The sequence below is a fragment of the Heterodontus francisci genome, chromosome 28, assembly GCF_036365525.1.
Source record: "Heterodontus francisci isolate sHetFra1 chromosome 28, sHetFra1.hap1, whole genome shotgun sequence".
Taxonomy (NCBI): domain Eukaryota; kingdom Metazoa; phylum Chordata; class Chondrichthyes; order Heterodontiformes; family Heterodontidae; genus Heterodontus; species Heterodontus francisci.
Window position 1 is genome coordinate 17109381 of NC_090398.1, and position 26640 is coordinate 17136020.

Consider the following 26640-nt stretch of genomic DNA (forward strand, 5'->3'; position numbering starts at 1 on the left):
CTGGAGCAGAGATTGGAGATCAGAAGGAAGGAAGTCTCGTGTGCTTTGGGACAATTGGGGCAGAATGAACCAGTGGATGAGGATTCATAGACTGAAGAATGGAGAGACATCTCTGAGGGGAGAAACCAGCTGTCAAATAGTGAATAAATTCAACAACGTATTTCAAGGCATTTAAGATAGAAATTAAATAGATATTTGATAAAGTATTCAGAGGGTGAACTCTCTGATTCAGATGGATTACATCCTCAAATACTGAAAAAGATAAGAAAGAGCGAGTCTTGATTACCTATTCACTCCCTCCTCACAGTGAGGTGTTTGTGACGGGTTTTAAGTGCTTTGACATGAAGATAACCATAGCCAGCCTCAACATCAACGGCAGCAGAGGGGCTCACCGCAGATTTCACAATCTCTCAGTCCTTAGGGAAGGGAGATACGCGGTGAGCTTTCTGCAGGAAACCCACGCCATTCCTGGAGACGAAGTCACCTGGCTCCTGGAGTGGCAGGGTGGGGTCTACATGAGTCACCTCACCCCTATTTCTAGTGGGGTGGCTATCTTGTTGGCCCTGACTTTTCAGCCGGAGATCTTGGGGGTCAAGGAGCTAGTGCCGGGCCGCTTGCTCCACCTCGCCGTTCGCCTGGGTAGTGTGCCGCTCCACTTTGTGAACGTGTACGCGCCCAGGCCCGGCGCATTGCAAGTGCGCTTCTTTGAAGAAGTGTCCGCTCTCTTGAGCTCCATCGACAGCGGCGAGTGCATCATCCTCGGGGGGGATTTTAACTGCACCCTCGAGGTGGGGGATTGCTCCGGTCCCCAGCGCGGCCAAGCGTCGGTGGAGAAGTTGAGGGGACTGATCAGCTCCCTTAACTTGGTGGACGTCTGGCGGAATCTCCATCCCGACTCCAGCGCCTTCACGTGGAGGTCTGGAGGAGGGGGGTCGCGAATTGACCGCCTCTACATTTCGCAGGCGTACGTCTCCCGCGTCTCGGTGGCCTCCATGCAGCTGGTGCCGTGCTCGGACCACCACCTGGTGTGGGTGGAGTTCACTCCGCTCCGCACGCGGGCGGGGTCCGCATACTGGCACTTTAACAACCGGCTGCTGGAGGACGTGCGATTTCGGGACTCGTTCTGTCGATTCTGGGCCGACTGGAGAAGGAAGCAGGGGGGCTTCCCCTCCTTGAGGCTTTGGTGGGATGTGGGCAAGACTCACATCCGCGTCTTCTGTCAGGAGTACACGAAGGGGTCGACCAAGAGGCGGGAAGCCGAGATCGGGCGCCTTGAGAGGGAGGTGCTCGACTTGGAATCCCGCCTCGGTCATGCCGTCACGGACCCGGCCCTGTGGCAGGCGTACAAAGAGAAGAAGGGTGCGCTGAGGGACCTGCAGCTCATAGGGTCCCAAGGCGCGTACGTGAGGTCACGGATCCAGATCCTGGAAGATTTGGACCGCGCCTCACCCTTCTTCTACTCGCTGGAAAAATTGCGGGGGGTCCGTAAGCAGCTCATTGAGCTGCTTGCCGACGATGGATCCTCCATCATGGATCCATAGGGCATGGGCCTCCTGGTCTGTACTTATTACAGTGCGTTGTTCTCTCCGGATCCATCCAGCGAGGACGCATGCAGAGTTTTGTGGGAGGACCTGCCGCAGGTCAGCCCGCAGGATGCCAAAGTATTGGGGGCTCCAATCACTTTGGCGGAGCTGACTGATGCCCTCCACCAGCTCTCTAGGGGTAAATCCCCAGGGCTGGACGGGCTGACTGTGGAGTTCCTCAGGGCGTTCTGGGATGTCCTGGGGGACGATTACGTGCGGGTCCTGGGGGAAAGCCTGGCGACCGGGGAAATGGTCCTCTCATGGTGCAGGGCAGTCATCGTCCTGCTGCCGAAGAGGGGCGATCTCCAGCTGCTTAAAAACTGGCGTCCGGTCTCCCTCCTCAGCACGGATTACAAGATCTTTGCTCGGGCTATGTCTACCCGCCTGGGCTCCGTGCTGACCCACATGATCTACCCCGACCAGTCCTACACGGTCCCGGGCTGGTCCATCCAGGACAACATCTACCTGGTCCGGGACCTGTTCCACCTTTCCCAGAGGACTAGTCAGTCAGTTGCCTTTCTCTCCCTTGATCAGGAGAAGGTGTTCGACAGGGTGGATCAGAAATACCTTTTCGGGACTCTGCACGCTTTCGGACTCAGGCTGCATTTTGTGGCCTGGGTCTGGCTTTTATACACTGCCACAGAGTGTCTAGTCAAGGTTAACGGGTCCTTGACAGCGCCCCTTTGCTTTGGGAAAGGAGCGCGTCAGGGATGCCCCATGTCCGTCCAATTGTGCACCATCTGCATGGAGCCCTTCCTGTGCCTGCTTCGCAAGAGGTTGACGGGATTGCCTCTGTGCGAGCTGGCCATGTGGGTCATCCTCTCAGCATATGCCGACGACGTGCTCCTCGTGGTCACAGATCCCATTGACTTGCAGAGGATGCGTAACTGCCAGCAGACCTTTTCTGCCGCATCCTCCACGGGGATCAATTGAGAGAAATGTTCCAGGCTCCTGGTGGGTCAGTGGTGGGTGGACTCCCTGCCGGAGCAATTGATGCCTTTTGCGTGGAGCACCACGCACCTCCTCTATCTGGGAGTCCACCTTAGCCCCGCTGAGGAAGCCTGGCCGACAAACTGGCAGGAGTTGGAGGCGAAAGTCACCGCTCGGCTGGGGCGCTGGACAGGACTGCTCCGAGTGCTTTCCTACAGGGGCTGAACGCTGGTCATAAACCAACTGGTGGCCTCGATGCTGTGGTACCGGTTGGTCACTTTGGCCCCACCCCCTGCATTTGCCAACAAGATCCAGAAGAAACTCGTCGATTTCTTCTGGGGCAAGAGGAAACACTGGGTCTCTCCACAGTACTGAGTTTCCCAATCAAGGAGGGCGGCCAGTTACTGGTGTGCGTCCGCACCCAGGCTGCGACTCTCCGCCTTCGGACCCTGCAGAGATACCTGTATGTTGAGCGTCCTCCCAGATGGTGTGCGCTGGCGACGTATTTTCTCCGCCAGTGTCACTGCCTTCAAGACGACATGCAGCTCCCAGCAGAGACCGTTAGCCTCGCCTTTCTGAGGGACTTGTGTGTCTTTTACTGGGATCTATTCCGAGTCTGGAACATGGTCGCCTCCAGTCAGGGTGCTCCCCCGCCAGCGGAGGAGAGCACCTCGGCTGTCCGGGCAGCCAACTCCAGGGATGGACCGGTGAGCAGAGGAGTAGCCAAAGCCCCCGGGATGCCCCTCACTGCGAGTGGCGAGGTGGCGCAGGAGAGCGGAGCGCTCCCAGGTGAGCTGATCCCCGCTCGGCCAGAACTGCTCATCGGACCCAGGCCCCGAACCCTTCCTCGGGAGCCGGTCCCGCACAACCCGAGCTGCCTCTCGGAAATACCCTCCATGCCATTCCAATCGGCATGGAGGGGTTTCCTGTACAGGCTGCTCCTGCACACTCTTCACTTCCTCGCCCTCGTCAGCCGGCCAGACATGCCCTGGCGGTCTGCGTTTCCATCTGGCAGCGAGGGGAAACCCCGATGCAGGTCTGTCTATGCGGGAGTCCTCCCCCTTTACATCGGGGACCTGGGGTGGAGGGTGTTGCACAGAGCAGTCCCGTGCAACAGACTTTTAAGTAGATTCACAGACTCCCAAGCCACCTGTACTTTCTGCGGCCTGGACGAGTCCGAGTTCCATGTATATATGGAGTGTGCGAGGTTGCAGCCCCTCTTTGAGTATTTGAAGGGGCTGCTCCTCAAGTTCTGGCTGCACTTCAGTCCCACGCTCCTGATCTTTGGGCATCTGGTGCGGGTGGGAAATGGGCTGGGAGGAGGATCTCCTCATTGGTCTGCTCCTGGGCCTGGCCAAGGTGGCAATTTACAGGTCCAGGCTGCGGGCCGTCTGGGGGTCCGTCCTCCCCGATTGCCTGCCCCTCTTCTGTGGTTATGTTCGCGCCCGGGTGTCCCTGGAGAAGGAGCATGCGGTGTCCGCCGGTACGTTGAGGCCTTCCGTGACCGGTGGGCACTGCAGGGACTGGAGTGCATTGTTGATGCCGAGAATGGCATTTTAATTTGAGTTTTTGGTTTATTTATCTGTTTTAATAAAGTTATTTTAAAAACAAACGGGGTTAGATACAGAGTAACGCTCCCTCTACACTGTCCCCATCAAACACTCCCTGGACAGGTACAGCTCTGATTGGTTGGTTTCTTTGGTGTTGAGCTCCGGTGTTGAGTTCCGCCCCATTCCCTCGCCCTGGGTCACATCTCCCTGTCCAGGTTCCTCGGCTGGACTTGTCCAGACATAAACCCACCGGCTAACACTGTCAAAAGCAGAGAGACGGAGAGGCGGCACTCACCAGGCAGGGGGAATGGAAAGGAGACAGGCTCAATAAAGTGTCTCCAAAAATAAACCAAATAATAATTTTGAGAGGGAGCGGTAGTTGCAGTGAGACAGGGACACCAGCAGATGGAAGTACTGAGCCATTGCTGATGGGGAGATTCTGTGTTCCTGAGAGTTTGAAAGTTTGCTGTAAATTAGAGGAATTTAAGTTTGTGCCAATCTGACACTTTGTGCAACCTTTAGATGCTTCATGAATGCTTACCAGCTAATGCATATATGCAACAACATCATTTACAGATACAAGTGTAAATATGAGTTCGAATTTTTCTGTGAAATGTCACCAATTGTAAAAGTTTTCTTGGCTGCATCATTTACCTGGCTGTAATTTCAGGGATTGTCACCCAGAGGAACTGAGAAACCTAACAAAAATTGGCTGTTCTCAAACTGCAGCAAACAGGCCTCACCAGCAAAAACGGTTTGCCAGAATTTCAAGTTATTGCTGCACTTTCTGTAAACTGGGGATGAATAGTGAAAGGCATTTAATATAATTTGTGTCAAATGGCCATTTTCCAAACAGGCCACTCCAGGTTTTACATTGCAGCACTTTTTCTACATTCAGTTGTTAATGAGGTCTTTGGGGTGGGGGGAAGGTGCGGGAGGAGAGGGAGAGAGAGATAGGGTCCTGAAATGAACCTTTTGCAACATTCGCTGGAATATCCCTACCCCATTACCACACCATTTTCCATTGGAGCGCCTGAAATACCTCTTCTTTGAAGGTTTGTGTGCTTATGTGTATGAATTCCATTGCTTCCTTCTGGTTTCTGAGCAATCAGCTATGTCAGCACAGGGGCGGGGTGGGGGGCAGGCGATAATCCGCATGAGGTTTCCTTGCACATGTTTGACCTGATGCCATGAGACTTCATGGGGTCTGCAATCGATGTTGAGGACTCCCAGGGCAAATCCCTTCCCACTGCAGCAGTAACTGCACTGAAACAGGGACACCAACAGATGGCGATTGTGAGGGGGGCGGTGCCGTAACTCCAGTGAGACAGGGACACCAGCAGATGAAGATGGTGAGAGGAGCAGTAGCTGCAGTGAGACAGGGACACCAGTAGATGGAGATGGTGAGAGGGGCATTAACTGCAGTGAAACAGGGACACCAGCAGATGGAGATGGTGGGCGGACAGTAACTGCAGTGAGACAGGGACACCAGCAGATGGAGATGGTGAGAGGGGCATTAGCTGCAGTGAAACAGGGACACCAGCAGATGGAGGTACTGAGCTATTGCTGATGGGAGACTTACTGAGAGTTTGAAAGTTTGCTGTAAATTGGAGGAATGTATGTTTGTATCAATCTGACACTTTAATGTAACCTTTAGATACTTAATGAAAGAATTTAAATACAACTTGTGTTAAATGGTAATTTCCCAACTATGTAAACGCTTGTAACATTAACCTGGTTTCTGTTTGAAAAATTATTTTGAGTGAGTAAGCACTAATGCAGAAATAAAACAAGATCAAATAAAGTCCAAACATTCATTTACAAATAAAAGTTCTCTGAATAAGTTGCGTTGAATTCTTCATCACTAAAGTTCTAACATCTCTCACTTCCCTTTTTGTGCTGTTATCTTCTCTACTATTAATGAGAGGAATTGAAGTATTGATGCAATTGTCTTTTGAAAATAGATATTAAATCTGCTTTCACCAACCTGTCAGACAGTGCATTCCAGACCAGAACAACTTTCCCCTGGTTATCTCCTCGCATCGCTCTCCCATTTTTATTCACCTTCATTCTGTGCTCTCTGGTTCCTGACCCCTCTCTGCTACTGGACACAAACTGTCCTCATTTATCCAAACTGAGTGAAAGAATTTGAATGTTATTTGCTTCTCCAGGGCAGCTGCAGATTAACTGGGAGCTCCTGAATTTGGACAGTGATGAACAAGTGACAAAAATCCCTCTGAATCCCCCAGGAAAGCAGAGGATAGAAACAGTCAAGATGGAAAGTGAAACAAGTGACACTTTAATGCAGCAGCAAAAACTCATTTCCAGATTCTCGAGGTAGTTATTGCTGAACGTTATGTAAAATGGAGGTGAAAAGTGAAAGACCTTTCATAAAATTTGCGCTAAATGGCTGTTTCTCAACTTTGTAAACCATTGTGACTTTACAGTGGTAAATGTTGAGAAAATTATTTTGAATGCTTACCGGCTAATGCATAAATGCAACAACATCAAGAAACGAATCATTTAGAGATATAAGTGTAAATATGGGTCAGAATTGTTCTGTGAAATGTCATCAGTTGTAAACGTTTTCTTGGCTGCATCATTTACCTGGCTGTAATTTCAGGGATTGTCACCCTGAGTAACTGAGAAACCTAAGAAAAATTGGCTGTTCTCAAACTGCAGCAAACAGGCCTCGCCAGCAAAAACTCTTTGCCAGAATTTCAAGTTATTGCTGCACTTTCTGTAAACTGGAGGTGAACAGTGAAAGGCATTTAATACAATTTGTATCAAATGGTCATTTTCCAAACAGGCTGCTCCAGGTTTTACATTTCAGCAGCTTTTCTACATTCAGTTGTTAATGAGGTCTTGGAGGTGGGGGAAGGTGCGGGAGGATAGGGAGAGAGTGATAGGGTCCTGAAGTGAACCATTTGCAACATTTGCTGGAATATCCCTACCCCATTCCCACACCATTCTCATTGGAGGGCCCGAAATATCTCATCTTTGAAGGTTTTTGTGTGTTTGTGTGCATATGTGTGTGAATGCCATTGCATCCTTCTGGTCTCTGTGCAATCAGCTCTGTCAGCACAGATCCTGGAATTGAAACCTGGACCCTTTCTCATCTCAGAGTAACCACTAATCGTGCTCTGTTACTTTGTTATATCTCATTCCTTTCCATTGACATATAGCGTTCTCACCAGACAACTGTGAGCTCCTCCAGACTGAAGGACATATTTGCAGTAGCGCATTAAAAAAAACTACGAATTTAAAGATCATTCACATTAGAGCAAAAATCATCATCAAGCCTGTTACTGCAGATGATGATTGATTTTAATTCCTTGTCATATTTATATAAAAACAATCACCTCATTCAAACTGCTGGTTAGGCCTCAACTGCAGTATTGTGTTCGATCCTGGGCACCACACTTTATAAAGGATGTCAAGGCCTAGGAGAGAGTGCAGAGGAGGTTTACCAGTCTCGAAGGAAGACTGTGTGTGTATGTGAGAAAGGGGGAGAGGTTTCAAGGAATGGCCGGCAATGTTGGAGTGATTAAAATTGGCTAGGAGTGATTAAAATGGAACTTTAATGGGTAGTGTAATAAATTAGCAAAAGAAACAGATTTCCACTTTGATGCATCTTTGTTTTAAGATATACTAAAAGAGACAGGACTCTATACTTCAGAGAAGGATAGATTTAAGGGTGAGCTGACGCACGTTTACAAGATGAAGAAGGAAACAGATTGTGCTACAGTTGGGTTTTGTCCAATGAAACAGGTTAGTGTGGACCCTGGAAACAAGTGACACTGTATTGCAGCAGTAAAAACTCTGAGAATGTGGTCTTTATCGCTGAACTTTATATAAACTGGAGGTGAAAAGTGGAAGATCTTTAATACCATTTGTGATAAATGGCAATTTCCCAGCTTTGTAAACCCTTGGAACATTAAACTGGTAATTGTTAAGAAGGTTTTTTCGATTGATTACAGCCTGATGCATAAATACAGCAGCAAATACAGTGCAAAGAAATCATTGACAAATATAACTGTAAATATGGGTGAGAATTGTGTGAAATGTCACTGGTTATAAAAGTTCTCTTGGCTGCACCATTAACCTGTCTCCAGTTTCAGTCTTTGTCACACAGTGGAATTGAAAATCTGAATAAAAACTGCCTGTTTATACTGCAGTCAAACTGGTTTCTCCAACAAAAACTCTTTGCCAGACATTTTCAGTAATTTTCTGAACTTCCTGTTAACTGGAGGTGAATAGTGAAAGACATTTAATACAATAAGTGTTAAATGGCCATTATCCAAAGCGGTCCCTCCAGGTTTTAAATTACAGCAGCGTTTCTGCTCTGTTAATGAGGTTTTTGGGGGAGGGGGAGAGAGAGACAGAGAGACAGGTTTCTGTCTGGACAGGAAATGAGGGAGAGAGGGATATTCCAGCCATATCCCAAATGGACCATTCCAGACAGAAAACTGTCTCTCTGTCTGTCATGGTCCATTTGGGATATGGCTGGAATATCCCTCTCTCCCTCATTTCCTGTTTACACAGAGACTCACCTTGGACTGTCCCATACCTGGGAGGGAGTGTCCAGATGGAGGAAGCTGAGAGCTGGTTGGATGAGCTGTATTTTGGGTGGACTGGCTGTTTTGAGTGACAGGTTCTGGGATATATTAGGATAACATCAGCCTCCATTCTTTCTTTCCATGTGGCTGGTTTGTGAAGGTGAGTTTCTGTGTCTCAGTCTCTGTGTCCAGGTGAATTGTAAGCTGATTACAGTGTGTGTGTGTGGGTGTGAGAGAGAGTCCAGTCTGAATCCCCCTATCTCTGTCCAGTCCTGACCCTTTTCTCCAAATCCCACCCCAATGCCCATTTCCAGGATCTTTTCCCCATGGATGAGCTGATGGAGGGAAGGTGTTAGAGTCCAACGATGGAGCATAGACCATGTGGGATGGTGAGTATAACATGTTTATTGTCTCTCAATGCCTTTCTCCCTCCTTCTGACTCAACCTATCTCTCTCAATCTCTCTCTCAAGCTCTCCCTCTCAATCTCTCCCTCCCTCAGTCTCTCCCTCCCTCAATCTCTCCCTCCCTCAATCTCTCCCTCCCTCAATCTCTCCCTCCCTAAATCTCTCCCTCCCGCAATCTCTCCCTCCCGCAATCTCTCCCTCCCTCAATCTCTCTGCTTCTCTCTCTCTCTGTTTCTCTCTCTCTCTCCCCCTCTCTGTGTTTCTCTCTCTCTCTCCCTCTCTGTGTTTCTCTCTCTCTCTCCCTCTCTCAGTGTTTCTCTTTCTCCCTCTCTCAGTATTTCTCTTTCTCCCTCTCTGTTTCTCTCTCTCTCTCCCTTTCTCTGTGTTTCTCTCTCTGTTTCTCTCTGAGTGATTGTGTGTCTTTCTGTCTCACTGGCTTTCTCTGGCCATCTCTCCCCCAGTCTCTCTTTCTCTGTCTTTGTGTTTCACTGTCTCTCTCTCTCTCTGTGATTCTCTGTGTATCTTTCTCCCATTGGTTTTCGGTCTGTGTCTCTGGTGTCTGCAATTTCTTTGTGTCTCCGTTCTTTCCCTCCACTTTTTTTCTGTCTTTTCTCTTTATTTCTCTTTGTTCTGTCATTTCTGCTTCTTGCTGTCTTTTCTCCATTTCTCTGACTTATTCTTTTCTTTGTCTCTTTCTGACTTTCTCTCCCTCTCGAACTTTGTCTCTTTCTCTCTCTCTTTCTCTGCTTTCTCACTCTTTCTTTTACCTTTTCTTCTGCTTTCTCTCTCCCTCTCTATTTGCCTCTTTCTGACTTTCTCTCTCTTTTTCTGCTTTCTCTCTCTTTCTTTGCCTCTTTCTGACTTTCTCTCTCTTTCTTTCCCTATTTCTGACTTTCTCTTTCTTATTCTCTGTTTCCTTTTCTTTGCCTCTTTCTGACTTTCTCACTCTTTCTTTGCCTCTTTCTGACTTTCTCTCTCTTTCTTTGTCTTTTCTGACTTTCTCTTTCTGTCTCTGTTTTCGCTCTTTTTCTTTGCCTCTTTCTGACTTTCTCTCTCTTTCTTTGCCTCTTTCTGACTTTCTCTCTCTTTCTTTGCCTCTTAAAAAGAATAAGAGAACAGTACAGCACAGGAACAGGCCATTCGGCCCTCCAAGCCTGCGCCGATCTTGATGCCTGTCTTTCTGACTTTCTTTTTCTCTTTCTCTGCTTTCTCTCTTTCTGACTTTCTCTTTCTTTCTGTTTCTGACTTTCTCTTTCTTTGCCTCTTTCTGACTTTCTCTCTCTGTTTCTGACTTTCTCTTTCTTTGCCTCTTTCTGACTTTCTCTCTCTGTTTCTGACTTTCTCTTTCTTTGCCTCTTTCTGACTTTCTCTCTCTGTTTCTGACTTTCTCTCTCTGTTTCTGACTTTCTCTTTCTTTGCCTCTTTCTGACTTTCTCTTTCTTTGCCTCTTTCTGACTTTCTCTCTCTGTTTCTGACTTTCTCTTTCTGTTTCTGACTTTCTCTTTCTTTGCCTCTTTCTGACTTTCTCTTTCTTTGCCTCTTTCTGACTTTCTCTCTCTGTTTCTGACTTTCTCTTTCTTTGCCTCTTTCTGACTTTCTCTTTCTTTGCCTCTTTCTGACTTTCTCTCTCTGTTTCTGACTTTCTCTTTCTTTGCCTCTTTCTGAAATATATTATTTCTTAGTCCTGCTATCGTTCTAGTGAATCATTTTTGCATCCACTTCACTGCTTTTATATCCTTTGTATAGTAGTGACCAAAACGTTTCACAGTATTCCAAATGTGGTCTAATCAATCTTCTATGCAGGATTACCATATCTTCTCTGCTTTTCAATTCAAGGAATGAACCCCAGTGTTTTGTTTGATTCTTTCTATGGTCTTATTGACCAGCATCCCTACTTTTAGCGATGAATGCATCTTTCTCCCAGATCCCTCTGCACTTCTACCCATTTACAAATTTATTTTCCAAGTAGTGTGCAACATCTTTGTCATTCCGATCAAAATGTACTACCTCACACTGACCTATATGGAAGTTCATTCAATTACTCAGCCATTCTGTAAGTTTGCTAATGTTTTCCTGTACTGTGTTACGGTCCTCCTCTGTATTAAGTGCATCCCTACCGCTCCCTACCCACCGACCTCCCACCACAAAAAAATTGTCTTCCATAAATTCTTACATTGTATTTGCGATTCTGGAGTTCAGATCATTTATGTAAATGCTGGACAACAGTGGTCCCAGCACTCATCCTTGTGGAACATCACTTCCCACCTTTTGCCAGTGTGGGTTTTTATCCCTGTTTTATCCCATTTGTCCCTGTTTTTGTAGCCAGCTTTCCTTCCATTCTGCAACTTGTCTCATAAATCCACATGTTTGCACCATGAGCAGACAATTCAGTACCTTATCGAAGGCCTTTTGAAAATCCAAATATATTATATCTACTACATTACCCTTATCTATCCTTTCTGTTATTTTTTTCAAAGAATTCAATAAGGTTAGTTAAGCACAACTTTCCCTTCAGATATCACCTCTAAGTGTGATGAATTTATAAATTAATTCCCCTCTTTTTACCTTAAATGTTCCTATATTTTTAATCTCATCTTCCAATGTCACGTCCACTGTTTTAAGTCTTTCTGGCAAATGCCAAGGCAAAATAGTTATTTAACATTTCTGCCATTTTGCTGTCACTACCCTATGTGGTCTATCTTGATTTTTCCTTTGTTATTTCTGTGTAGAAAATGCTCCTACTTTTTGTTTAGCTTTATTATTCAATATTTTCATTTCTTTTTTTTTCTTTTTGAACATCTTTCCTAAACTCTTAGTATTCCCTTTTCTCATCCTCTCTTTTGTTGTCTCTGTACTTAGTATATAATTTTTTTTCTTTAGTTTCAACTTACCGATTATTTATTTATCCATGGTGTGTCATCATTGGCAAGTACTTCTTTTCTCCCATCCAGACTCTCAGTTGTGACTGCAGAGGACACTATTCTTCTTCTTTGGCCTCCTTGTCTCGAGAGACAATGGGTAAGCGCCTGGAGGTGGTCAGTGGTTTGTGAAGCAGCGCCTGGAGAGGCTATAAAGGCCAATTCCAGAGTGACAGGCTCTTCCACAGGCACTACAGATAAAATTGGTTGTCGGGACTGTTACACAGTTGGCTCTCCCCTTGCACTTCTATCTTTTTTCCTGCCAACTGCTAAGTCTTTTCGACTCGCCACACTTTAGCCCTGACTTTATGGCTGCCCGCCAGCTCTGGCGATCACTGGCAACTAACTGCCATGACTTGTGATCAATGTCACAGGACTTCATGTCGCGTTTGCAGACATCTTTAAAGTGGAGACATGGACGGCCGGTGGGTCTGATACCAGTGACGAGCTCGCTGTACAATGTGTCCTTGGGGATCCTGCCATCTTCCATGAGGCTCACATGGCCAAGCCATCTCAGGCACCGCTGGCTCAGTAGGGTGTATATGCTGGGGATGTTGGCCGCCTTGAGGACTTCTGTGTTGGAGATACGGTCCTGCCGCCTGATGCCAAGGATTCTCCAGAGGCAGCGAAGATGGAATGAGTTGAGACGTCGCTCTTGGCTGACACACGTTGTCCAGGCCTCGCTGCCATAGAGCAAGGTACTGAGGACACAGGCTTGAAACACTCGGACATCTGTGTTCCGTGTCAGTGCGCCATTTTCCCACACTCTCTTGGCCAGTCTGGACATAGCAGTGGAAGCCTTTCCCATGCGCTTGTTGATTTCTGCATCTAGAGACAGGTTACTGGTGATACTTGAGCCGAGGTAGGTGAACTCTTGAACCACTTCCAGAGCGTGGTCGCCAATATTGTTGGATGGAGCATTTCTGACGTCCTGTCCCATGATGTTCATTTTCTTGAGGCTGATGGCTAGGCCAAATTCATTGCAGGTAGCCGCAAACCTGTCTACCCCCTGTAATTATCGAATTCCCTATGACTGCAATCTTTCTATTCAGCTCTTCACACTTCGGATGCCCTCCTATTTCACAGTGGTATGATGAGCATTCTGGCTGCACAGCCCGCATCCTTATTCTCACACGTAGCAATTATATTGCACCATTGGACAGGACCAGTGTCAAAGAACAAACAAAAGAACAAAGAACAGTACAGCACAGGAACAGGTCATTCGGCCCTCCAAGCCTGCGCCGATCTTGATGCCTGCCTAAACTAACACCATCTGCATTTCTGGGGCCCATATCCTTCTATTCCCATCCTATTCATGTATTTGTCAAGATGTCTTTTAAACGTCGCTATCGTACCTGCTTCCACCACCTCCCCTGGCAGCAAGTTCCAGGCACTCACCACCCTCTGTGTAAAAAACTTTGCCTCGCACATCCCCTCTAAACTTTGCCCTTCGCACCTTAAACCTATGTCCCCTAGTAACTGACTCTTCCACCCTGGGAAAAAGCTTCTGACTATCCACTCTGTCCATGCCGCTCATAACTTTGTAAATCTCTATCATGTCACACCTCCACCTCCGTCGTTCCAGTGAAAACAATCCGAGTTTTTCCAACCTCTCCTCATAGCTAATGCCCTCCAGACCAGGCAACATCCTGGTAAACCTCCTCTGTACTCTCTCCAAAGCCTCCACATCCTTCTGGTAGTGTGGCGACCAGAATTGCACGCAATATTCTAAGTGTGGCCTAACTAAGGTTCTGTACAGCTGCAACATGACTTGCCAAATTTTATACTCTATGCCCCAACCGATGAAGGCAAGCATGTCGTATGCCTTCTTGACTACCTTATCCACCTGCGTTGCCACTTTCAGTGACCTGTGGACCTGTACGCCCAGTTCTCTCTGCCTGTCAATACTCCTAAGGGTTCTGCCATTTACTGTATACCTCCCACCTGCATTAGACCTTCCAAAATGCATTACCTCACATTTGTCCGGATTAAACTCCATCTGCTATTTCTCCGCCCAAGTCTCCAACCGATCTATATCCTGCTGTATCCTCTGACAATCCTCATCATTATCCGCAACTCCACCAACCTTTGTGTCGTCCGCAAACTTACTAATCAGACCAGCTACATTTTCCTCCAAATCATTTATATATACTACAAACAGCAAAGGTCCCAGCACTGATCCCTGCGGAACACCACTAGTCACATCCCTCCATTCAGAAAAACGCCCATCCACTGTTACCCTCTGTCTTCTGTGACTGAGCCAGTTCTGTATCCATCTTGCCAGCTCACCTCTGATCCTGTGTGACTTCACCTTTTGCACCAGTCTGCCATGCGGGACCTTGTCAAAGGCTTTACTAAAGTCCAAATAGATAACATCCACTGCCCTTCCCTCATCAATCATCTTCGTCACTTCCTCAAAAAACTCAATCAAATTAGTAAGACACGACCTCCCCTTCACAAAACCATACCGTCTCTCGCTAATAAGTTTGTTTGTTTCCAAATGGGGGTAAATCTTGTCCCGAAGAATCCTCTCTAATAGTTTCCCTACCACTGACGTAAGGCTCACCGGCCTATAATTTCCTGAATTATCCTCGCCACCCTTCTGAAACAATTGGCTATTCTCCAATCCTCTGGGACCTCACCTGTAGCCAATGAGGATGCAAAGATTTCTGTCAAGGCCCCAGCAATTTCTTCCCTTGCCTCTCTCCGTATTCTAGGGTAGATCCCTGGGGACTTATCTACCTTAATGCTTTGCAAGACACCTCCTCCTTTTTGATAATGAGATGACTGAGACTATCTGCACTCCCTTCCCTAGGCTCATCATCCACCAAGTCCTTCTCCTTGGTGAATACTGATGCAAAGTACTCATTTAGCACCTCACCCATTTCCTCTGGCTCCACGCATAGATTCCCGTCTCTGTCCTTGAGTGGGCCGACCCTTTCCCTGGTTACCCTCTTGCTCTTTATATATGTACAAAAAGCCTTGGGATTTTCCTTAATCCTGTTTGCCAATGACTTTTCATGACCCCTTTTAGCCCTCCTAACTCATTGCTTAAGTTCCTTCCTACTGTCTTTATATTCCTCAAGTGCTTCATCTGTTCCTAGCCTTCCAGCCCTTACAAATGCTTCCTTTTTCTTTTTGACTGGGCTCACAATATCCCATGTTATTCAAGCTTCCCAAAACTTGCCAAACTTGTCTTTCTTCCTCACAGAAACATCCTGGTCCTGGATTCTAATCAGCTGACGTTTGAAAGACTCCTACATGTCAGATGTTGATTTACCCTCAAACAGCCGCCCCCAATCCAAATTCTTCAGTTCCTGCCTAATATTGTTATAATTAGCCTTCCCCCAATTTAGCACCTTCACCCGAGGACTACTCTTATCCTTATCCACAAGTACCTTAAAACTTATGGAATTATGGTCACTGCTCCCGAAATGCTCCCCCACTGAAACTTCGACCACCTGGCCGGGCTCATTCCCCAATACCAGGTCCAGAATGGCCCCATCCCTCGTTGGACTCTCTACATATTGTTTCAAGAAGCCCTCCTGGATGCTCCTCACAAATTCTGCCCCATCCAAGCCCCTAGCACTAAGTGAGTCCCAGTCAATATTGGGGAAGTTAAAATCACCCACCACTACAACCCTGTTACATTTACATGGGACCTCCTTCTCTGTCTCCCCTGGTTCCCATCTATCCTGTTGACTGACAGGGTATACTTTCCTCTTCCTGCATCTGTACTTTTCTCTGGGGGGTGCCTGACTGGAGAAAACAACCAATGAACTCTTCCCCCTCCCTTATGTGCCAGTGTCTCTAACACTCACTCCAGCTCAAAGACTCAGAGCTGGAGTGTCTCAAACCAGACACATTTACGACTGATGAGGGAATCCAGGACAGTCCCAATGAACACAAACTCCCACACATTACAGTCCCGACACACGATCTGCACAGCCATTATTATTTTTTTCTACTTTTTGATTTATTAGAATTAATTTAGTTCTGGATATAATAAAATTGCACAAGACCTAAATTATATGTAGGTATTTGGATTAGCTTTGGTTGCAGATCAGCTTCTAGCTAATTAGCTTTGCTTTTTAATGAACATCTATTTCATTTCCTTAAATCCAATTTATCATAGAATCATAGAAAGTTTAAGGCACAGAAAGAGGCCAATTGGCCCATCATGTCTGTGCCAGCCGAAAAACAATCCACCCATTCTAATCCCACCTTCGAGCATTTGGTCCATAGCCATGCAGATTACAGCACTTGAGGTACAGATCCAGACTGTTTTTGAATAAGTTAGGGGTTTCTCCCTCAACTACCCTTTCAGGCAGTGAGTTCCAGACCCCAACCACCCTCTGGGTGAAAAGGTTTTTCCTCATCTCCCCTCTAATTTTTCCAGCTATCACTTTAAATCTATGCCCCCTCGTCACTGACCTCTCTGCTAAGGTGAATAGATCCTTCACCTCCACTCTATCTAGGCCCCTCAAAAATTTTGTACATTTCAATCAGATCTCCCCTCAGCCTTTTCTGTTCCAAAGGGAACAACCTCAGCCTATCCAATTCTTTCCTCATCGCTGCATTTTTCCAGTCCTGGCAACATCCTCATAAATCTCCTCTGTACCCTCTCTAGTGCAATTACATCCTTTCTGCAATGAGGTATCAGATTTTAATTTAATGAAATTCAGAACACTTTAATGTTAGCAATTTTATTTTTAAAAATTGTAATCCCAGGAGCTGATTACTTAAACACATGACAATTCTAGAATAAATTAAACACTTTGGCATAATTCCCTGACTTCCACCGCTCTCTTGGATGTCACTAAGAAAGGATATATTGGCCTTGGAGAGAGTGCAGTGGAGATTTACTGGACTGATACCTGGATTCCAAGGGTTAAGATACAGGGAGAGATGAAACAAAGTAGAGTTGTATTTCCTGGAACTTAGAAGATTAAGGGATGATTCAGTCAAAGTTTTCTAACTATTAAGAGGAACAGATAGAACAGATTGGGAGAAACTATTTCCAATGGTTGGGGAACCTGGGACAAGTTTCATTGTCTCAAAATTAGATCCAGACCATTCAGGTGAGAAATTAGGAAATACTTCTCCACACAAAGCGTGGCAGAAGTTTTGAACTAGCTTATGCAAATAACAATTGATTGCTGGAGGAAAAATTATATCAGTTTATTTCAATGCTGGAGAGGACCAATGAATAATATCACTGACTTTCCAATGTCTGCTGGTTTCCGACAATTACTAATTTTAAAACTGATATTGATAGATTTTTATTACCCAAACATACTAAGTGATATGGGGCAAAGGTAGGTATATGGAGTTAGGCCACAGACCAGCCGTGGTCCCATTGAACAATGGAACAGGCACAAAGGGCTAAATAGCCGACTCCTGTTCCTATCCTGCCACCTGTAGGATACCCTACGTCACTGCATCCCGCTTCTCAGCCACATACCTGCCCCTCTCCACATAGCCCCTCCCTGGCCTTTCACCCTCTCCGCCTCCCATGTTTTGTGGTGTGTAGTCATAGCAATACAGTCACTGACGTGTAATGTGTAGTATCACAATTTGGGTGAAACAACTGAACTGTAAACAACATAGAAACATCAGTTGCCCCTTCATCCCCGAAGGCTGGTCAACCATTCAACGAGATCATGGGTGATCTGCATCTGACTCCATTTATCTGCCTTGGTTCCATTTCCCCAATAATCTTGACGAGCAAAAATCTTTCGATCTGAGATTGAGGACAGCAGTGTCTGTATCACTGACCCCAGGGAGAGCAGAACAGCCCCACTGTGTCTGTATCACTGACCCCAGGGAGAGCAGAACAGCCCCATTGCGTCTGTATCACAGACCCCGGGGAAGAGCGGACCAACCCCACTGCGTCTGTATCACTGACCCCGGGGAAGAGCGGACCAACCCCACTGCGTCTGTATCACTGACCCCAGGGAGAGCAGAACAGCCCCACTGTGTCTGTATCACAGACCCCAGGGAGAGCAGAACAGCCCCACTGTGTCTGTATCACAGACCCCGGGGAAGAGCGGACCAACCCCACTGCGTCTGTATCACTGACCCCAGGGAAGAGCGGACCAACCCCACTGCATCTGTATCACTGACCCCAGGGAGAGCAGAACAGCCCCACTGTGTCTGGATCACAGACCCCAGGGAGAGCAGAACAGCCCCACTGCGTCTGTATCACTGACCCCAGGGAGAACCGAACAGCCACACTGTGTCTGTATCACTGACCCCAGGGAAGAGCGGACCAACCCCACTGCGTCTGTATCACTGATCCCAGGGAGTGCAGAACAGCCCCACTGTGTCTGTATCACAGACCCCAGGGAGAGCAGAACAGCCACACTGTGTCTGTATCACTGACCCCAGGGAAGAGCGGACCAACCCCACTGCGTCTGCATCACAGACCCCAGGGAGAGCAGAACAACCCCACTGTGTCTGTGTCACAGACCCCAGGGAGAGCAGAACAACCCCACTGTGTCTGTGTCACAGACCCCAGGGAGAGCAGAACAACCCCACTGTGTCTGTATCACTGACCCCAGGGAAGAGAGGACCAACCCCACTGTGTCTGTATCACAGACCCCGGGGAAGAGAGGACCAACCCCACTGCTTCTGTATCGCTGACCCCGGGGAAGAGCGGACCAACCCCACTGCTTCTGTATCACAGACCCCGGGGAAGAGAGGACCAACCCCATTGCGTCTGTATCACTGACCCCGGGGAGGAGAGGACCAACCCCACTGTGTCTGTATCACAGACCCCGGGGAAGAGAGGACCAACCCCACTGCTTCTGTATCACAGACCCTGGGGAAGAGCGGACCAACCCCACTGCTTCTGTATCACAGACCCCGGGGAAGAGAGGACCAACCCCACTGCTTCTGTATCACAGACCCCGGGGAAGAGAGGACCAACCCCACTGCTTCTGTATCACAGACCCTGGGGAAGAGAGGACCAACCCCACTGCTTCTGTATCACTGACCCCAGGGAAGAGAGGACTAACCCCACTGTGTCTGTATCGCTGACCCCGGGAAAGAGAGGACCAACCCCACTGTGTCTGTATCGCTGACCCCGGGGAAGAGAAGACCAACCCCACTGCTTCTGTATCACTGACCCCGGGGAAGAGCGGACCAACCCCACTGTGTCTGTATCGCTGACCCCGGGGAAGAGCGGACCAACCCCACTGTGTCTGTATCGCTGACCCCGGGGAAGAGCGGACCAACCCCACTGTGTCTGTATCGCTGACCCCGGGGAAGAGAGGACCAACCCCACTGTGTCTGTATCACAGACCCTGGGGAAGAGCGGACCAACCCCACTGCTTCTGTATCACTGACCCCAGGGAAGAGAGGACTAACCCCACTGTGTCTGTATCGCTGACCCCGGGAAAGAGAGGACCAACCCCACTGTGTCTGTATCGCTGACCCCGGGGAAGAGAAGACCAACCCCACTGCTTCTGTATCACTGACCCCGGGGAAGAGCGGACCAACCCCACTGTGTCTGTATCGCTGACCCCGGGGAAGAGCGGACCAACCCCACTGTGTCTGTATCGCTGACCCCGGGGAAGAGAGGACCAACCCCACTGTGTCTGTATCACAGACCCCGGGGAAGAGCGGACCAACCCCACTGTGTCTGTATCGCTGACCCCGGGGAAGAGCGGACCAACCCCACTGTGTCTGTATCGCTGACCCCAGGGAAGAGAGGACCAACCCCACTGTGTCTGTATCACTGACCCCAGGGAAGAGCGGACCAACCCCACTGTGTCTGTATCGCTGACCCCAGGGAAGAGCAGACCAACCCCACTGTGTCTGTATCGCTGACCCCAGGGAAGAACGGACCAACCCCACTGTGTCTGTATCGCTGACCCCAGGAAAGAACGGACCAACCCCACTGTGTCTGTATCGCTGACCCCAGGGAAGAACGGACCAACCCCACTGTGTCTGTATCGCTGACCCCAGGAAAGAACGGACCAACCCCACTGTGTCTGCATCGCTGACCCCAGGGAAGAGCGGACCAACCCCACTGCGTCTGTATCGCTGACCCCAGGGAAGAGCGGACCAACCCCACGGCGTCTGTATCACAGACCCTGGGGAAGAGAGGACCAACCCTACTGTGTCTGTATCGCTGACCCCGGGGAAGAGCGGACCAACCCCACGGTGTCTGTATCGCTGACCCCGGGGAAGAGCGGACCAACCCCACGGTGTCTGTATCGCTGACCCCGGGGAAGAGCGGACCAACCCCACTGTGTCTGTATCGCTGACCCCGGGGAAGAGCGGACCAACCCCACTGTGTCTGTATCGCTGACCCCAGGGAAGAGCGGACCAACCCCACTGTGTCTGTATCGCTGACCCCGGGGAAGAGCGGACCAACCCCACTGTGTCTGTATCACAGACCCCGGGGAAGAGCGGACCAACCCCACTGTGTCTGTATCGCTGACCCCAGGGAGAGCAGAACAGCCCCACTGTGTCTGTATCGCTGACCCCAGGGAAGAGCGGACCAACCCCACTGTGTCTGTATCGCTGACCCCAGGGAAGAGAGGACCAACCCCACTGTGTCTGTATCGCTGACCCCAGGGAAGAACGGACCAACCCCACTGTGTCTGTATCGCTGACCCCAGGGAAGAGCGGACCAACCCCACTGCGTCTGTATCGCTGACCCCAGGGAAGAGCGGACCAACCCCACTGCGTCTGTATCGCTGACCCCAGGGAAGAGCGGACCAACCCCACTGCGTCTGTATCACTGACCCCAGGGAAGAGCAGACCAACCCCACTGCTTCTGGACCACTGACCCCGAAGGAGAGCAGACGTGAAGGAAAAAGAAAAGGGTCAGTGCAAGAACACACCCTTGCTTAACCCCACTGGAGATAGGGAAGCTGTCTGAGGAAGCTTCATTCTGCTTGACCTGACCTTTCTGCTCTTGGTTTAGTTGGAGAATGGTGAGAAACCGTGGAGGCACCCCAATCTAGATAGTATCTTCCGCAGTCTGAGCCAGCTGACTGTATCGAGCACCTTGGCGAGATCCAGAGAAGTAGCCTGCAGGCCCATGTTTTGCTCTCAGCACTTCTGGATCTGTCTTCGCACAAAAGTCAGAAGTGCTACCACAGCCCCGGGGAAATTACAATCCACCACAGAACTGCATTGACAGTAGCAACCTCAGTGCGGTAGAACAGTTTACCAATCTAGGTATCATCATCACAAATGACACCACTGCACCACTGTCAAGGACATAAACGACCGACGTTCCAAGGCCATCAGCTCCTTTGGCCGCCTCTCGAAGTGTGTCGGGTGAAACCATTCACAAGGCATCGCCACCAAAATCCAAGTATAGACAGCAGTTGTCATCACCACCTTCTTGTAGGGGTCAGAATCATGGGTTCTGTACAGGAAACAAATGTGACTACAGCAGCACTTCCATCAATGTTGACTCCAATCCATCAAGATCATCAGATGGCAGGACTACATCACAAATAATGAAGCCCTCGACAGTCAATCTGCCCAGCACTGAATGCATTCTCTTGCAACTCAAACTGTGCTGGGCAGGACATGTATAATGCATCCAGAATGCCCAAAGCAGTGCTTTACAGTAAACTAGGGTCCGGTAAGCGGGGTCGAGGTGCACCTTACAAACGGTTTAAAGACCAGCTGAAAAGACAACTCTCCCTGGCTGACAATGGCCAGTGGGTGAGGGAGCAGGAAGCCACCGACAGAGAAAGCTGGTGCACAACATCCACGTACGCAGCCGACAAATTTGAAGCAGACAGACGTGGGGCTGCTGAAGAAAGGCGCAAACAGAAGTCTGCTTATACCAGAGCCCCTCCAAACCAGTTCTTGTGTCCTAATGGCTTAAGAGCCTGCAGGTCAAGGCTTGGCCTCTCGAGCCACCAACTATCATGCAAATTCAGACATGCCTTCCCATGATCTCCGCCTGCGAAACATGTACTATCACAGCACAAAAGCAAGGAAACTATGCTAAAGCTTAATAATGAGGTTAGGCCTCATCTGGAGTCTTGTTTCCAATTCTGAGAACTATATTTTAAAGGATGACAAGGTCTTGGAGAAGGTGCAGAAGAGATTGCCTTGGAATGGTTCCAAGGACGAGGGACATTGGTTATGTGGAGAGACAGGAGAAGCTGATATTGTTCTCCTGAAAGCAGAGCAGGTTAAGAGGAGATTTGATAGAGCTGTTTGATGGAATAAATAAAAAGAAATGGTTTCCAGTTGCAGAAGAGTCAGTAACCAGAGAGCACAGACGTAAGGCGATTGGCGAAAGAACCGGAAGCAACACGAGGAAACTGTTTTATACCATGTGCTGTTACGGTCCGGAATGCACATTCCGAAAGTGCTGGAAGCGGATTCAATTGTGAAATTCAAAAGAGAATTGAATACTAAAGGGAAATCATTTATAGGGCTTAGTGGAAAGATCAGGGGAGTGAGATTAATTGGATAGCTCTACCAAAGAGGTGGCACAGACGTGATGGATCGAATGGCCTCCTTCTGCACTGTACAATTCTCTGACACCTGAACACTGTGAAGGCTTGATCTTTCTCCTGAGCATTATATCAGAATTTCCCATTTCATTTTCCTTAACTTAATGGGCCCATGAATCAGACGTATTGAAGTTCTTAAGATGCAAACACGATCAAAGATCCTGAGAGACATCAGTGGACCTTTGCAGCTTCTCTGTCTGAACTGAACCTGTCCTCATGCCCTCGAGGATGCGAAGACAGTGTCTGACCGACTGACCGATCAGAAACTGAACTTCTTTATCCGGTGTGTGTATTGGGGGGGGGTGGGGGTGTGGTGGGGCTGGGATTTGAATCCAGGTCCCAAAGATTAAACGATAGTTAACAATTTGAATGAGCAAACAAGCTTGAATAGCAAGTATGTATATGATGAATATTTTATTGATATAATATTTTTAACAGTAATACAGTTACAACAGGAAGCGGACACTGGGTATCTAAAATCAGCACCAACACCATGTGTCTCAGGAACCAATATTGACTGTACAATTGCCGGTAACTGTCACAAACTATTTACAAATCCTGAAAATAGGACCATAATCTTCCACAAGAAACTACATTCTTTTCATTTTCACTCAAAGAATCTGGCGATAGGAAGGATGGACAGATAGGAGTGGGGGGGTGGGGCTGGGGTGACGACAGGAGGGCGAATGAGGGGGCGGGGCCCCGAGTGGAGGGCGACTGAGGGGGGCGGGGCCCCGAGTGGAGGGCGACTGAGGGGGGCGGGGCCCCGAGTGGAGGGCGACTGAGGGGGGCGGGGCCCCGAGTGGGGGGCGACTGAGGGGGCGGGGCCCCGAATGGAGGACGACTGGGGGGCGGGGCCCCGAATGGAGGACGACTGGGGGGGGGGCGGGGCCCCGAATGGAGGACGACTGGGGGGGGGGGGGGCAGGGCCCCGAGTGGAGGGCGACTGGGGGGGGGGGGGGGCAGGGCCCCGAGTGGAGGGCGACTGGGGGGGGGGCAGGGCCCCGAGTGGAGGGCGACTGGGGGGGGGGCAGGGCCCCGAGTGGAGGGCGACTGGGGGGGGGGCAGGGCCCCGAGTGGAGGGCGACTGGAGGGGGGGGGCAGGGCCCCGAGTGGAGGGCGAGGGGCCCCGAGTGCAGGGCGACTGGGGGGGGGCGGGGCCCCGAGTGGAGGGCGACTGGGGGGGGGCGGGGCCCCGAGTGGAGGGCGACTGGGGGGGGGCGGGGCCCCGAGTGGAGGGCGACTGGGGGGGGGCGGGGCCCCGAGTGGAGGGCGACTGGGGGGGGGGCGGGGCCCCGAGTGGAGGATGACTGGGTGGGGGGGGGACCCGAGTGGAGGGCGACTGTGGTGGGCAGGGCCCCGAGTGCAGGGCGACTGGGGGGGGCAGCGCCCCGAGTGCAGGGCGACTGGTGGGGGCAGCGCCCCGAGTGGAGGGCGACTGGTGGGGGCAGCGCCACGAGTGGAGGGCGACTGGTGGGGGCAGCGCCCCGAGTGGAGGGCGACTGGGGGGGGCAGCGCCCCGAGTGGAGGGCGACTGGGGGGGGCAGCGCCCCGAGTGGAGGGCGACTGGGGGGGGGCAGCGCCCCGAGTGGAGGGCGACTGGGGGGCGCAGCGCCCCGAGTGGAGGGCGACTGGGGGGCGCAGCGCCCCGAGTGGAGGGCGACTGGGGGGCGCAGCGCCCGAGTGGAGGGCGACTGGGGGGGGCAGCGCCCCGAGTGGAGGGCGACTGGGGGGGGGGGGGGGAGGGCCCCGAGTGGAGGGCGACTGGGGGGGGGGGGGGGAGGGCCCCGAGTGGAGGGCGACTGGGGGGGGGGGGGGGAGGGCCCCGAGTGGAGGGCGACTGGGGGGGGGGGGGGGGAGGGCCCCGAGTGGAGGGCGACTGGGGGGGGGGGGGGGGAGGGCCCCGAGTGGAGGGCGACTGGGGGGGGCATCGCCCCGAGTGGAGGGCGACTGGGGGGGGCATCGCCCCGAGTGGAGGGCGACTGGGGGGGGCATCGCCCCGAGTGGAGGGCGACTGGGGGGGGCATCGCCCCGAGTGGAGGGCGACTGGGGGGGGGCATCGCCCCGAGTGGAGGGCGACTGGGGGGGGGGGGGGGGGGGCAGGGCCCCGAGTGGAGGGCGACTGGGGGGGGGGGGGCAGGGCCCCGAGTGGAGGGCGACTGGGGGGGGGGGGGCCCCGAGTGGAGGGCGACTGGGGTGGAGGGGGGGGGGGCGGGGCCCCGAGTGGAGGCCGACTGGGGGGGGCATCGCCCCGAGTGGAGGGCGACTGGGGGGGGGGGCGGGGCCCCGAGTGGAGGGCGACTGGGGGGGGGGCGGGGCCCCGAGTGGAGGGCGACTGGGGGGGGGGGGGGGAGGGCCCCGAGTGGAGGGCGACTGGGGGGGGGGGGGGGGAGGGCCCCGAGTGGAGGGCGACTGGGGGGGGCATCGCCCCGAGTGGAGGGCGACTGGGGGGGGCATCGCCCCGAGTGGAGGGCGACTGGGGGGGGCATCGCCCCGAGTGGAGGGCGACTGGGGGGGCATCGCCCCGAGTGGAGGGCGACTGGGGGGGGGCATCGCCCCGAGTGGAGGGCGACTGGGGGGGGGGGGGGGGGGCAGGGCCCCGAGTGGAGGGCGACTGGGGGGGGGGGGGGCAGGGCCCCGAGTGGAGGGCGACTGGGGGGGGGGGGGGCCCCGAGTGGAGGGCGACTGGGGTGGAGGGGGGGGGGGCGGGGCCCCGAGTGGAGGCCGACTGGGGGGGGCATCGCCCCGAGTGGAGGGCGACTGGGGGGGGGGGCGGGGCCCCGAGTGGAGGGCGACTGGGGGGGGGGCGGGGCCCCGAGTGGAGGGCGACTGGGGGGGGGGGCGGGGCCCCGAGTGGAGGGCGACTGGGGGGCGGGGGGGCGGGGCCCCGAGTGGAGGGCGACTGGGGGGGGGGGGGGGGGCGGGGCCCCGAGTGGAGGATGACTGTGGGGGGGGGGGGGGGGGGGTCCCGAGTGGAGGGCGACTGTGGTGGGCAGGGCCCTGAGTGCAGGGCGACTGGGGGGGGGGGGCAGCGCCCCGAGTGGAGGGCGACTGGGGGGGCAGCGCCCCGAGTGGAGGGCGACTGGGGGGGGCAGCGCCCCGAGTGGAGGACGACTGGGGGGGGCAGCGCCCCGAGTGGAGGGCGACTGGGGGGGGCAGCGCCCCGAGTGGAGGGCGACTGGGGGGGGCAGCGCCCCGAGTGGAGGGCGACTGGGGGGGGCAGCGCCCCGAGTGGAGGGCGACTGGGGGGGGCAGCGCCCCGAGTGGAGGGCGACTGGGGGGGGCAGCGCCCCGAGTGGAGGGCGACTGGGGGGGGCAGCGCCCCGAGTGGAGGGCGACTGGGGGGGGCAGCGCCCCGAGTGGAGGGCGACTGGGGGGGGCAGCGCCCCGAGTGGAGGGCGACTGGGGGGGGCAGCGCCCCGAGTGGAGGGCGACTGGGGGGGGCAGCGCCCCGAGTGGAGGGCGACTGGGGGGGGGCAGCGCCCCGAGTGGAGGGCGACTGGGGGGGGCAGCGCCCCGAGTGGAGGGCGACTGGGGGGGGCAGCGCCCCGAGTGGAGGGCGACTGGGGGGGGCAGCGCCCCGAGTGGAGGGCGACTGGGGGGGGGCAGCGCCCCGAGTGGAGGGCGACTGGGGGGGGCAGCGCCCCGAGTGGAGGGCGACTGGGGGGGGGCAGCGCCCCGAGTGGAGGGCGACTGGGGGGGGCAGCGCCCCGAGTGGAGGGCGACTGGGGGGGGGCAGCGCCCCGAGTGGAGGGCGACTGGGGGGGGGCAGCGCCCCGAGTGGAGGGCGACTGGGGGGGGCAGCGCCCCGAGTGGAGGGCGACTGGGGGGGGGCAGCGCCCCGAGTGGAGGGCGACTGGGGGGGGCAGCGCCCCGAGTGGAGGGCGACTGGGGGGGGGCAGCGCCCCGAGTGGAGGGCGACTGGGGGGGGGCAGCGTCCCGAGTGGAGGGCGACTGGGGGGGGCAGCGTCCCGAGTGGAGGGCGACTGGGGGGGGGCAGCGCCCCGAGTGGAGGGCGACTGGGGGGGGCATCGCCCCGAGTGGAGGGCGACTGGAGGGGGCATCGCCCCGAGTGGAGGGCGACTGGGGGGGGGGGCAGGGCCCCGAGTGGAGAGCGACTGGGGGGGGGCGGGGCCCCGATTGGTGGGCAGTAGGGGCCAGAGGAGCCCCGAGAGGTGGGCAGCAGAGGTGAGGGA